We start from the raw sequence: 12,843 nt of genomic DNA, 5'->3' as shown, positions 1-12,843 counted from the left end.
TACATTTAGAATTTGTGTATCTTCTTAAAGCAGTGAAACACTTCTCATGATGTAATGGCTCTCTTTATTCTGAATAAAGCTTTTTTCTCTTTTTTTGATTTTTCTGATCTATAGATATCTATCTCTGTCTATCTAGATAGATATATATATCTCCTCTGCAGTTTGTTGAGAAACATTTCTAGGAGGAAATAGTTGGATATATATATAAATTTAAAGAGACAGAGTCTCACTACGTGGCCCAGGCTGGTCTTGAACTTCTGAGCTCAAATGCTCCTCCTGTCTCGGCCTTGCAAAGTGCTAGCATTACAGGCATGAGCCACCATGCCTGGCCTATTTGTCTGATATTATCACTGCTACTATACTTTTCTTTTTAAAAAATTATTTTTATTTTTTTTAGAGACAGGGTCTTGCTCTGTTGCCCAGGCTGGAGTGCAGTGACATGATCATAGCTCATTATAGCCTCCACTTCCCAGGCTCAAGTGATCCGCCTCAGCCTTCAAGTAGCTGAGACCACAGGTGCATGCAATACGCCAGGCTAATTTTTAAAATTTTTTTGTAGAGACAGGGTCTTGCTATGTTGCCCAGGCTGATCTTGAACTCCTTGCCTCAAGTGATCTTCTCATCTCACCTTCCCAAAGCACTGGGATTATAGGCATAAGCTACCACCCCTGGCCCATACCTTCCATTGGCTAGTATTTTCCTGCTTTGTTTTGTTCTGTCCTTATATTCTAGGTATGACTCTTGTAAATAGCCTATGGCTGGATTTTTTCATCCAACTACAAAATCTAGCTTGTTTTTTTAACATGAGGTATTTTTATTTTGTTAAATCCTTACAACAGTTTCATTTTGCAGATGAGAAAGCTGAGGCCCAGAGTTTAAACAATTTGTCCAAAATTATACAGTGAGTAACTGGCAAAGAGCTGGGATCTGCAGTCTGACTTCTGGCACATGTACAACCAATACCAGAGTTTATTATCTCTATTGTCCAGAGGAAAAAAACTAGGGGTATCTTAAAATCTCTTGACATCTCTAGTTAGTACCTGATAACTGAGGGAGAGGTCAGGGCCTGAGAACCAATGATACAAAGACCCAGAGGGATCTATTTTAATTCTTCTTCATTTGAGTAGAGAGAGAGAGAGAGACAGGCATTCTCCAAAGCAAATCCAACCCTAGCGTGACGTCAAGGAAGGTAGCAGCAGGTTGTATGGTCAGCATCTTGGTTCCAGGCATCATGCCAATCATATCATATCTCTCATCATCCTTATGGAGGAACCGAAGCCCAGAGAGGTGAAATGATGAGGGCAGTCCTGATGCAAATTTTCCTTCTGGATCCTGTTGTTCAAGGTACGCATCTCCCATGCTGAAGGTTAAATGGAGGTCATTTGCCAACACATTTTGGGGGTTGGTTCTCTGTGCCATGTTTCCAGCCAGTCCCAGGTTGGAATGTTCTGGGCATAAAATATCCCTTAAGTGGCCATCCCTGATGCAGTGTCCACGTCCATGCCTTGGTCAGTGGCTACGTTGCCCAACCGCATGGCAGTGGGAGACTGGGACAGGACCTCCTGGGCCAGTGCTTGCCCCCAGTGGTAGGCGACATCACCCTCCTTGTTTTGGGCCACAGCGTGATTCACCAGCCCCAGTGCCCACTCAGTTGTCAGCCTGTGAAGATGAGCTCCTTCACCAGGGTCACCCCCAGGCAGCGTGACAGCCTCTGAGTGCCTCCTGTCCCTGGGAGGAGCCCTCGAGTGGTCTCTCAATCAGTCCTGTGACTTTCGAGGAAGCTGCCACTTGGAGGTTGCAGGCCAGGGCAAGCTCCAGGCCTCCACCCAAGGCGAACCCATCCATAGCCACAATGGCTATGGATGCTAACTATATATGTGTGATAACCTTCTCATCTAATGCTTTAAATATCCTAAACTTCTTTCATATTTTCTCTATCCTTGTTGTCCTCTGCTTCATTCCAAGTAATTATTAAAACCTTTCTTCTAACATATTAATTAGCTGTGTCTGATTTACTGTCTTCAATCCACCTGCTTATTCAATAATTATTTTTCATTCCTAGGAATTCTTTACTAAATCTATCTGGCCATATTTTTTAAGGCGATGGGGTCTTGCTATGTCACCCAGGCTCAACTCAAACTCCTGGGCTCAAGCAATTCCCCTGCCTCAACCTCCCAGGTAGCTGAGACTACAGGGGTGTACCACCATGCCAAGCTATCTGACCATTTTTGATGTGTTCTTCCTCCTTGCCCTTTTTATAAAATTTATCTTCCATTTCTTCAAACATTTCATAATAGTTATTTTATATTTTTTTAGTTGATAATTACAATATTTGTTATTGTTTTTGGTGACTCATGCATAGTAACTTGTTTCCTTGTCTTATTAGTAATTTTAAAAATATTTGAGTTCATATTTCTTTGAATTTAATCTGTAGTATATCAAGTATAAAATTTTTTTTGGTCTTTTTTTCTGAACGGAAAGTTTTTTCTTGATCACAACTGTAAATTCTGGACAAAATGTAAAAAACAACTATGTGTAGGTCACCGAGAGTGACCAAAAGCAGACAGAAACCTGCGGTGGTGGAGGTGTCTGTACTTGGAAGAAGAGAGTGAAACTAGGTGGGTTTCTGATTTTTATGGCCCTTTTTCCCCCGAGAGCACCTGCAAATTGGTGTCAACCAGGTGGTGAAAACTCAGATAGGAATGACAGTGTGGTGGTGGTAAAGATCTGGACTTGAACTTGTCTAGTGAGTCACTTTTACTAGCACCAATGATTTTCTGGCTCTTTGCAGGTGGTTGAGAACTGGTAGTAGTTAAGGTCAGCTCAGCCACCACTAAATAATTGACCTCAACTGGTAGAGATGCCTGTTCATATTCTGAGAAAGGTACTTTGCAGATGCTTTGACTTTCATGAGAACTGTAATGGACAAGCTAGGACAAAATGCTTCACAAACTGACTTACAGTAACACTGGGTTCAAAGAGGTTGAGGAGGCAGGGTCAAGAGGATCAAGAAAAGGAAGTTATTAGATGGAGAAAGAGAAGCCCAGAAGAAAAAGTTATGATTATTTTTCTTTGGCTGGATTAGGACTGTAAGCTTTCAAAATATACAGGCAAATCCTCTCTGAAATCATTGTCAGATGGATGTGTTTCTCTTTGAAAGGTTGTATGTAACTTTTTAAGTTGCTTTTCCCCATAGTTTCAAAAGTACTGATACTCTGAAGATAATCGCTTCACAAGATGATGGCTTCTTGCAGTGCTTTTTTTTTTTTTTTTTTTAAATTATTGAGACGAAGTCTCGCTCTGTCGCCCAGGCTGGAGTGCAGTGGCAAAGCGATCTCAGCTCACTGCAAGCTCCGCCTGCCGGGTTCCCGCCATTCTCCCGCCTCAGACTCCTGAGTAACTGAGACTACAGGTGTCCACCACCGCGCCCAGCCAATTTTTTGTATTTTTAGTAGAGACGGAGTTTCACCGTGGTCTCGATCTCTTGACCTCGTGATCCGCCTGCCTCGGCCTCCCAAAGTGCTGGGATTACAGGCGTGAGCCACCACGTCCGGCCCTGCAGTGCTTTATAAAAAGATTAATATGTCAGAAACAGCATTCTCTTTGTAGTCATGTGATACCCATATTTTAAAAAGGTAGTTAATAGTTCAATCATTTGGTCAGGGTGATAGCATTCATCAAAAAAAATTTGAATTTATGGATTCATCCAGTATTTTTAGTAGTACTTCAAAGTTTAGTGTTTATGCTGTAATTTATGTGTGGGTATAGGTTAATTATGTCTTTCATGGAAAAATAAGTGGGAATATTTTGAATACCTAAGAGCAAGCACAATTCTAACTCTGAGTGAAACCAGTTTTAGAAATATTGGCAGCAACAAACCTATGCTTGATTGAAAAACTTTTATATGGAATTAAACATACTTTTAATGTTTAAGCCAAAGTATGTGTTAGTCAAGAACATTATTGAAATTAGACATGTCTTAAAAGAGGAGATAATGCTAAATTTATTTGTTTAATTTTAAAAACCATTGAAAACCACACATTTCAAGTGGCAAACAAACGTGCACTTAACTCCTCTTGTCATCATAGACAGGCAAAATATGAGCGTAGCTGTGAGTGAATGTGGCATGTTACATCTGTTTTGCATTTATAAGTTAGAGACATTTTGGCAGAAAGTTTTGCAATGAAATTACTTGCTTCTTAGCATGATTTGAATTATTTATGGTCTTGTACAGGAGAGCCCATAGGACCTCCTATGTAAGGAGATGTAAGGTGGGAAACTGGACATTTGTAGAACCTTGCATTTCTTAAGTTATTCTGGATTATGAGAAAAATTAATTACCATACAAACATGAATTAACATCCTTGGGATCGACTTCTTATTTGGGCAACTTGAGTGTTGGCTAAATTAAAAAATATACATATTACTAAATGGCAAGATACTACATTTTAAAAATAATGTGTTCTAAGACGATGGTGAATGAATGGAACAAAACCACTTAGTGCTAGTATTTAGCTTGTAATGATAAAATAATTTGTAAGCTTCTAAAAAATAGATGCTAAACACTTAAACTTTCAAACTACAGTGTATAAATTATGATACATGTCAGAGGGCGCTAGTGAAGGATGATAAGCCAACTCTAGTCACAAAACAGGAGAAGAGAAACAAGAAACCACAGAAATACGAGGAACTTGTGGGAACACAGCTGCCCCATTTAAAAAATGCGGCACAGTGAGGTTCAGTAACTAGCATAAACACAGCTGGTCAAGGATGAGAAGTCAGGTTTTTTTCTTCTCTTCTACTGCTGCTTCTAAATGCAGGTGAAGGAGGGAGTTGAATGACGTGCCAGAGTTGTGGGGGCCTGTGGTAGATTGGTGGGGTGGAGGGATAGTTTAGGTGAGAAGCCAGAAGATTGCAGCTGAGGGAGAAATTCATGTAGTCAAGCAGAGTGAAAATCCCAGTGTTGGGGGATCAAGTTATTTGTGATAAAGTTCTGAAAGTTCTTTTAAAGACAATTCTGCTGGGCACAGTGGCTCACGCCTATAATCCCAGCACTTTGGGAGGCCGAGGTGGGCGGATCACCTGAGGTCAGGAGTTCGAGACCAGCCTGACCAATCTCTACTAAAAATACAAAAATTTTCCGGGCACGGTGGCGTGCGCCTGTAATCCCAGCTACTCGGGAGCGTGAGACAGGAGAGTCACGTGAACCTGGGAGGCAGAGGTTGCAGTGAGCCGAGATCGCGTCGTTGCACTCCAGCCTGGGCAACAAAAGCAAAACTCCATCTCAAAATAAAAATAAAAATAAAAATAAAAATAATTCCATGATGCTTATGAACCTGGTCACATCTTAACCGCCTCTCTAGTAAAAGCTTTTAGTAATGTCTGTTGTGGATGCCCCACCTTCTCTTTTTCCCCAAATTCATTTTATTTAAATGCATTTCAGAGCCATTTTGTTAGAAATGAACTATATCACTTAGTGGTAAATGGATCAGATATATATGGTAAACAAACATCAGGAAAATAATATGCTGATTTTATAATGTATGCCAGACGGAAATAGCATTTATGGCTTCATCAGAGAAAAGATACAACTAATATTTTATCAGTTATGTGGCATTTTCTTTGTAGCTGTTGGAATAATGAGGGACTGGAGACAAAGGAATTACTTGCTTTCTTTCAGAAATCTATTTAAAAATCTGATAGCCATACATTTTATACATTAATTTTTTATACCCCGTGTGTATTCCTAAAATATATGCTGTTTAGTATAGCCTATATATGCATCTATACAATGGAATTATATAACATTTATTATTTTTGGACTTGAGTTTTTTAAAGCTCAACTTCATGTTTTTGAGATTTTTAGTGTCATTGCATGCAGTACAATTTATTCATTTTTTTGGTAGTTATCTATTGTATGAAATTATTCATTTAGTCATACCTTTTTTTTTTTTTTTTTTTTTTTTTGAGACGGAGTCTCTGTCGCCCAGGCTGGAGGGCAGTGGTGCGATCTCAGCCCACTGCAACCTCCACCTCCCTGGTTCAAGCAATTCCCCTGTCTCCGCCTTCTGAGTAGCTGGGATTACAGGTGCAGGCCACCAAGCCCAGCTAATTTTTTTTTTGTATTTTTAATAGAGACAGGGTCTCACCATGTTGGCCAGACTGGTTTTGAACTCCTGACCTCAGGCAATCCGCCCGCCTCAGCCTTCCAAAGTGCTGGGATTACAGGTGTGAGCTACCACGCCCGACCTAGTCATAACTTCTTTATCCATGTTACTATTGATGAAAATTGTGTTTTTTTCAGTTGTTGCTATCATAAACAGTTTTGCCTCGAACACTCTTGTTCATACATGTCTTCAGATGCAAGTTTGTAAGATTTCTGTAGAGCATATATGTGTCTAGAAATACAAATGGTGAATAGAAGGGCAAGCACATGTTCAACTTTTAAATGTCACATTTTTTCCAAAGTACTTTTTCTAATTTCTACTCCCTATGGCAGTGAATGAAAATTTGCATTCATCCAAAACCTTACTAACATTTAAATTTTTTCCTACCTTACTTTTTACCAATTTGTTGGATATGTAGTAAGATTTTAATTTGACTTAAATTTTTTTCTGATTACAAATGAAGTTGAACATTTTGTCAGACTTCTAAAAGATATTAGTGTTTCCTCAGGCTTGTTCATGAGTTATTTTGCATTTTTCTGTTTGGTTGTCTTTTTCTTATTGATTCTTAGGCATTCCTTATAAATTTCTGATACTAAACGTTTATAGCAAATGTCTTCTCCTAGTTTGTAACTTATGTGTTAAGGGATGCCGTTAGTATTTATGGCTTCTTTGTATGAATGAGAAAAAAGGCCTCTGTTGGCTGCACAGGCTGTTCTCTTGCACAAACATATGATTACTTCTGGGCAGATGCAGCTTGTGCCACGGTATATGGCTTCAACAGTGGAACATAGACCACATTTCAGAACTGATTTTGTGTACTGCCACCTTTTTTTTTTTTTTTGAAACAGAGTCTCACTCTGTTGCTCAAGCTGGAGTGCAGTGGCCGTGATCTGGGCTCACTGCAACCTCCGCCTCCTGGGTTCAAGCGATTCTCCCACCTCAGTCTCCAGAGTAGCTGGGATTACAGGTGCGCGCCACCATGCCCTGCTAATTTTTGTATTTTTTGTAGTGATGGGGTTTCGCCATATTGACCATGCTGGTCTCGAACTCCTGACCTCAGGTGATCTGCCCACCTCAGCCTCCCAAAGTGCTGGGATTACAGGCCTGAGCCTCTGTGCCCGGATGCTACCACCTTTTTTATAATATGCTTGTACAAATGAACAAGCATAGCAGTGGCCTTGTGAGTCTTCTGTCTCTTTATATTGTCCTTGGGTGGATGGAAGTCTTACTTTTAATGTAGACAAACTTATTGGTCTTTTACATTTTATCCTTTTTATTTAGTCTGGCTTAAATAATTTTTTCTACTCTCCTGTTCGTAAATATCATCATCCATGTATTCTAAATGTTTTATAGCTTTACTTATCACATTTGAGACTTTAATTCATGTGGTATTAACTTTTTATGTGAAGAAGGGATTGTGTCATTTTTCCCCAAATAGACAACTAATTATCCTAACATCATTTAATAGTTCATCCTTTCCTTACCTTAATGTGTTTTGGTGTTGAGTTTCTAGATATGGCACAAATCAGGAAGGCATTATGCAAATTAATGATGTTTATAAAATACTTCAGTATACAATTGTGCTTTCTAATTTTAGATACTATAAAAATGGAATTACGGAATTATGAGATGTTAAAGCTGGAATAGACATCAATGAAAGTCAGTTAGCATTTCAGTAAAAAATATTGGAGTGTCTACTACATCTCCATTATTGTAACATGCATGTATGCTTGGAAAGCAGAGTATGTGGATATATAAGAGAATACAAGTTCAGCCTGGTAGAACAGAAGGAGGGAGCCACGTCTTTGGTCTTGTAGATCTGGGTCCAAATCTTAGCTTTGCTCATGAGCTGTCATCTCCACCATTATCATCTGATCTCTCTAATCTGCAAGAGAAAATATTTTGCAAAATTGTTTTGAAATTAGTAATTATGTTTATAAACATATAGAGCAGTACTTGGCATGCAGTTAGTGATTGATAGATTATAGTTGTTATTTGGTTGGGAAGATAAGACTAATGTGTATGTCATACTTATATCTTGTAAACTAGAAGATACTCTAAAATTGCTATGAGATTTCAGAGAAGATTCTCCCATCAGGGGGAATATAGCTTCAATGAAGAAATGAAACTTGAAGATGTGTTCAAAGGATGGATTTCAGGTAATTTCTGTAGATTGAAGCCAGGTTGGAAGGATGGATTTCAGTTATGTTTCTGGACATGGACAGCAGTAGAGTGTCTTTTTTTGTTTTTGAGACAGAATCTCACTCCATCGCCCAGGCTGGAGTGCAGTGGCGCCATCTCCGCTCACTGCAAGCTCTGCCTCCCGGATTCGCGCCATTCTCCTGCCTCAGCCTCCCCAGTAGCTGCGACTACAGGCGCCCGCCACCACGCCCGGCTAATTTTTTGTATTTTTAGTAGAGATGGAGTTTCACCGGGTTAGCCAGGATGGTCTCGATCTCCTGACTTCGTGATCCGCCTGCCTCGGCCTCCCAGAGTGCTGGGATTACAGGCGTGAGCCACCGCGCCCGGCCAGCAGAGTGTCTTAAACAACAAAAACCTAGAAATCAGATAAGAAAGCAATGCATTTTCTCTTGACTGTTGGCATTTGTGAAAATAATTAATAGTGTACTTTATTTTTAACAAGGTATCAGTGGACTTGAATTTAATGCATAAACATAGCTTTTTCATGTAGATGTTATACTTCTCACAGAATTTTTAAGACTCTTGTTATGTCCAGTTAAAATTCCATTCACATTTACAAAATTCATACTTATGTATAAAATCAAAGTAGCTATTAAATTTTCCTTATACTTTCGAAGATCTAATCGTTGAGTGATTTTTTGTTGTAAGTAAATTTGAACAAATAATTTACAGTTATGACCATATGAAGAGAAAAATAGGTAGAAAAAACAATGGGTTTTATGTTAGATGAGTTTTAGTGAAAAATTGAGAATTTTAGGCTAGTGCTATAAATCACTAGTTAGTTCTAAGAAAAATAAATGTAGCCCATTAAGATGTGCACTGAGGGATTGGATTGAAAGATGCTACCTGAGATATTGTTTTTTAGAGCAGGCTCTTTTGGCCTTTTTCAGGATATGACATTTTTGATAATTTTCTGGGACATACCTACATAGGGAATATTTCCAAATCTCTCTTCCGTCTCCTATTGCTTCTAGTTATTTTATTGTTTATGTTAACTATCAAAAATAGCATCACTGATTTTAAATGTCACTTTAATCATCAATTAATTATTTAGCACCATCTATATTTTAAGCATAATGCTTAAAGATAGCCCTATAATGGTGAGTAAGACAGAAATGGGCTGACTCTCTTGGAGCTTATAATGATGTTGCATATATATATATGTGTGTGTGTGTGTGTGTGTATATATGTATGTATGAAATTATAAAGTTATACTGGACTGTGATACAGTCTATTGGTAGAGGATGGCCTAGAGTATTGTAGGAGTGCAGAGCAGATCCTCCTACTCCATTTAAAGAGCGTTAAAACACACAGTCCTTGTCCCCAGAAAGTTTTATTCTAATAGGTCTGGACAAAGGAAAGATTTTTTTTTGGTTATCCTTACTATTTTTAACTCCCCAAATGATTCAGCCAAATTTGGGGAACATTGATCATGAGTGGTTAAAATGGACAAAATCATGACATGGTCTAAATGAGTTAACTAGGGATGGAATAGATCAATGTTTTTCAGATGATTTTCTTCTCATGGACCAAAGGTCAGTCTTTATATTTATCCCTGTTTGGTTGTAAATTCTGGTCCTTAGGTTATAAAAGTTAACTGCCCTACTGGTGGGTGGGAGAACCTGGCTTATCAGTGGTACACATGTAAAGGACCTGGAATTATTGTTTACTGTAAACCCAATGAAAGTCAGAGGGGAACCTTAACTGCCACAGGAGCTACTAAAATTGTAGGATGCATTTCTGTAAGTTTAGTATCAGAAAGAAGGAGGTAATAGTCTTCTGTACTCTGCCCTTGTTGGGGTGCATCTAGACTCATGTGGATAGTCTCTAGGATCACAGGTGAGGGGATGCTGGCACTTGGGGTGTATGAAGGATGTTGAACTCCTGGTAAATATCCACATGGGGAAGGACTGGAGAGAAATCAGTTTGCTCATCTCAGAAAAAGAAAACTTAGTCTATATAGTTCCAGAAGAAAGAACTGGGAACAGACAGGGAGAGTTAGTTGGGAAGCCGACATCATTTATTCACTGACTCATTTATTTATTTAACAAATATATATTTAGTATCTATTGCACTTCATTCTAGTAGATGCCAAGGATATAATGATAAACAAGATGGATTCAATCTCTGACTTCATGGAGCTTAAAATTTATTGGAAGACTCAAGACAGTTAGGCAAGTAGATAGAAGAAAATGGGATAAGTACTGGGAAAGATAAGGTACTATTTCACCTCCATATAAAACACATTTCTAATATTAGTGCTGTCAGAATGATGGTAAATGGTAAATACATTGGCCTTGGAAGTATTCAAGAAGAGGCTGTTGGGGATATTGTAGAAGTTGTTCTAGGATTTTGGCATTAAAAGTCAAAAAGGATTCCAACTACCATTAAAATCCTGTTTGACTTTTAATGCCAGTGTCATGTATGTCTTGTAACAGATTTAGACTCCTTGCTTCTTCGTGTCCTTTCCTTCCTTCCATTCTCTTCAAATTCAGTTTCAATTCTTTGAGTCTTCAGGATGAAATGACTGCCTTTGTGATTTTCACAGACGTTTTTGTGTAAGGAATAGGACCAATTTTTAGAACTGAAGTCATTCTTAGTTATTATGCTTTTATCTGGGCTATCAGATAATTGAGGATAGATATTAGCGTTCACATAAATACACTGCCATCTGATTTATAGCTTCAGTTCCCATTCTTCTTGATGGCTGGTCCACACAGGCAGGGACTCAGTGACATTCATAGGAGTCTGTGTTTTTGTGGGAATGCACAGGTACAAGGAATGAATAGAATGTCAGTGTCATTTGTAATTTTTACATTATCAAATTTTTATGTGCTCTAAATAAGACCGTTTTGACCATTGTATTCGAATTCTTAACATGTCTTGACCAATTAGAAAAGCCAACCTTTCCCTCACAGCCCTTTTATTTACATCTTATGTTGTAATATTCTCAGAACTATTGGAGCCTTTCAGATTCAATGTTACAGGCTGAAGTTGGACATTGTGGAAGTTTGGGTTTGCTTTCTCTTGACCCAATGTGACTTCCTGTTTCTAATAAATCAGTTTTTAGAGACTCTTAAAAGGAATTTCTTGCATGCCTGGCAGCTCTTGTAAAACCACATTTTAGTAAACCAGTGTGAATGAAGGATATATTAAAAAAATCAAAGAACTGTATTTCTTGACCAAATCAGCATATTGTTTTATGGAAATTGAATCCCACAGAAAAATCTGTTGATTTAGGAAGTGTCTGCTTCCAGTAACTAGATAAACTAGGAACCAAAAGTTTCATTTTGATTAAGTCAGTCATCCTAGTTCAACTCCTATGGTGGAGTTGATGCATGCTAGTGAGTCTGGTTAATACTTCTTCTTCTTCTTTTTTTTTCTTTTTTAAACTACCAGGTTGCAATTTGGACATCTCCCTTTAAATGATTCATATACATGTAATTAATTAACATGCATTCTCACAATATTCTGGCGAAAAACCTGGGTATTCACATCACGTAACCGATGGAGAAATGAACGTTAGTGAGTCTGGTGTTAACAGATCTTTCTCTTTGAGCAAGAGATTCATGTCTCTTGGCTCTCAGTTCAGAGATTCAGCTTCTCTGTCTTGAAATTGTCCTACAAATTGTCTTCTCATAAATATTTTAATAGAGATTAAACATGTTGTGGCTACAAAGGCAGTTTATTCATCTGACTTATATTTGTTGAGCACTTGTAGTGTGTCAGACACTCTTCTAGAAGCAGAGAATATGTGAAGACACAAGGTTCTTGATTTTATTTGTCCATTGAATGGAAACTGCCAGAAGTCGTACTAGGTACTTTAAAAATACTAAGTCATTTAATCTTTCTAACAATGCAGTGAGGTAGATATTTTTATCCTTATTGTTTAGGTATAAAGAAGGAGGCCTGAAGTCACCTAGCTAGGAAGTGGCCAAGCCAGAGATTGAATGCAGGCCAGGAAGGCATAACCACCTACTCTATGGGCACTCCAGAAGCCTGATCTCATAAGCTTACATCTTCCCTGTAAAACATACGTACACGCAGGAAAAAAAAAAAAAAAGACAGGAAAATAAAAACTGTGGGTAATCTGACCACTCTTAATATTTTGCTGTGTTCCATTTCTTATATATGTATGTGTAGAAGTGCATGTGTGTGTGTTTAAGCATACATGTATCTTATTGATTGGTTACCACTACATTCACAACACACTGTAAACATTTTGCAGGCCAGTGCATTTTGTTTAATGTAGTTTTAAACAGCTCCACAGTGTTCCATGTCATGAGTTATCTAACTAGTTTCCTACTACTTAACAATGTTTCCTATGTTTCAATTTCATAAACCAGGCTTTAATTAATATCTCTACAACCAAATCTTTTTACAGACCCATGATTATTAAAAAATTACTTAGTGAAGAAAGGTATTAAAACTTTTGGTAAATATTTATGCAATATCCATGTGCAGTCTACGATTT

The 12,843-nt window shown here is 38.2% G+C and overlaps 2 protein-coding genes across 21 annotated transcripts in view; one reads left to right on the top strand and one right to left on the bottom strand.

Moving 5' to 3' along the window:
* The window catches only part of MED21 (mediator complex subunit 21), a 1,150,573-nt gene that overhangs the window by 246,351 nt on the left and 891,379 nt on the right, over positions 1 to 12,843 (bottom strand). The window lies entirely within an intron of this gene.
* The window catches only part of ITPR2 (inositol 1,4,5-trisphosphate receptor type 2), a 495,967-nt gene that overhangs the window by 29,694 nt on the left and 453,430 nt on the right, over positions 1 to 12,843 (top strand). The gene's annotated exons all lie outside the window — the stretch shown is intronic.

The sequence above is a fragment of the Macaca thibetana genome, chromosome 11 (genome assembly GCF_024542745.1).
Source record: "Macaca thibetana thibetana isolate TM-01 chromosome 11, ASM2454274v1, whole genome shotgun sequence".
Lineage (NCBI taxonomy): Eukaryota > Metazoa > Chordata > Mammalia > Primates > Cercopithecidae > Macaca > Macaca thibetana.
The sequence above is the reverse complement of the archived record's forward strand: the minus strand, read 5'-3'. Positions and strand labels throughout refer to the sequence as shown.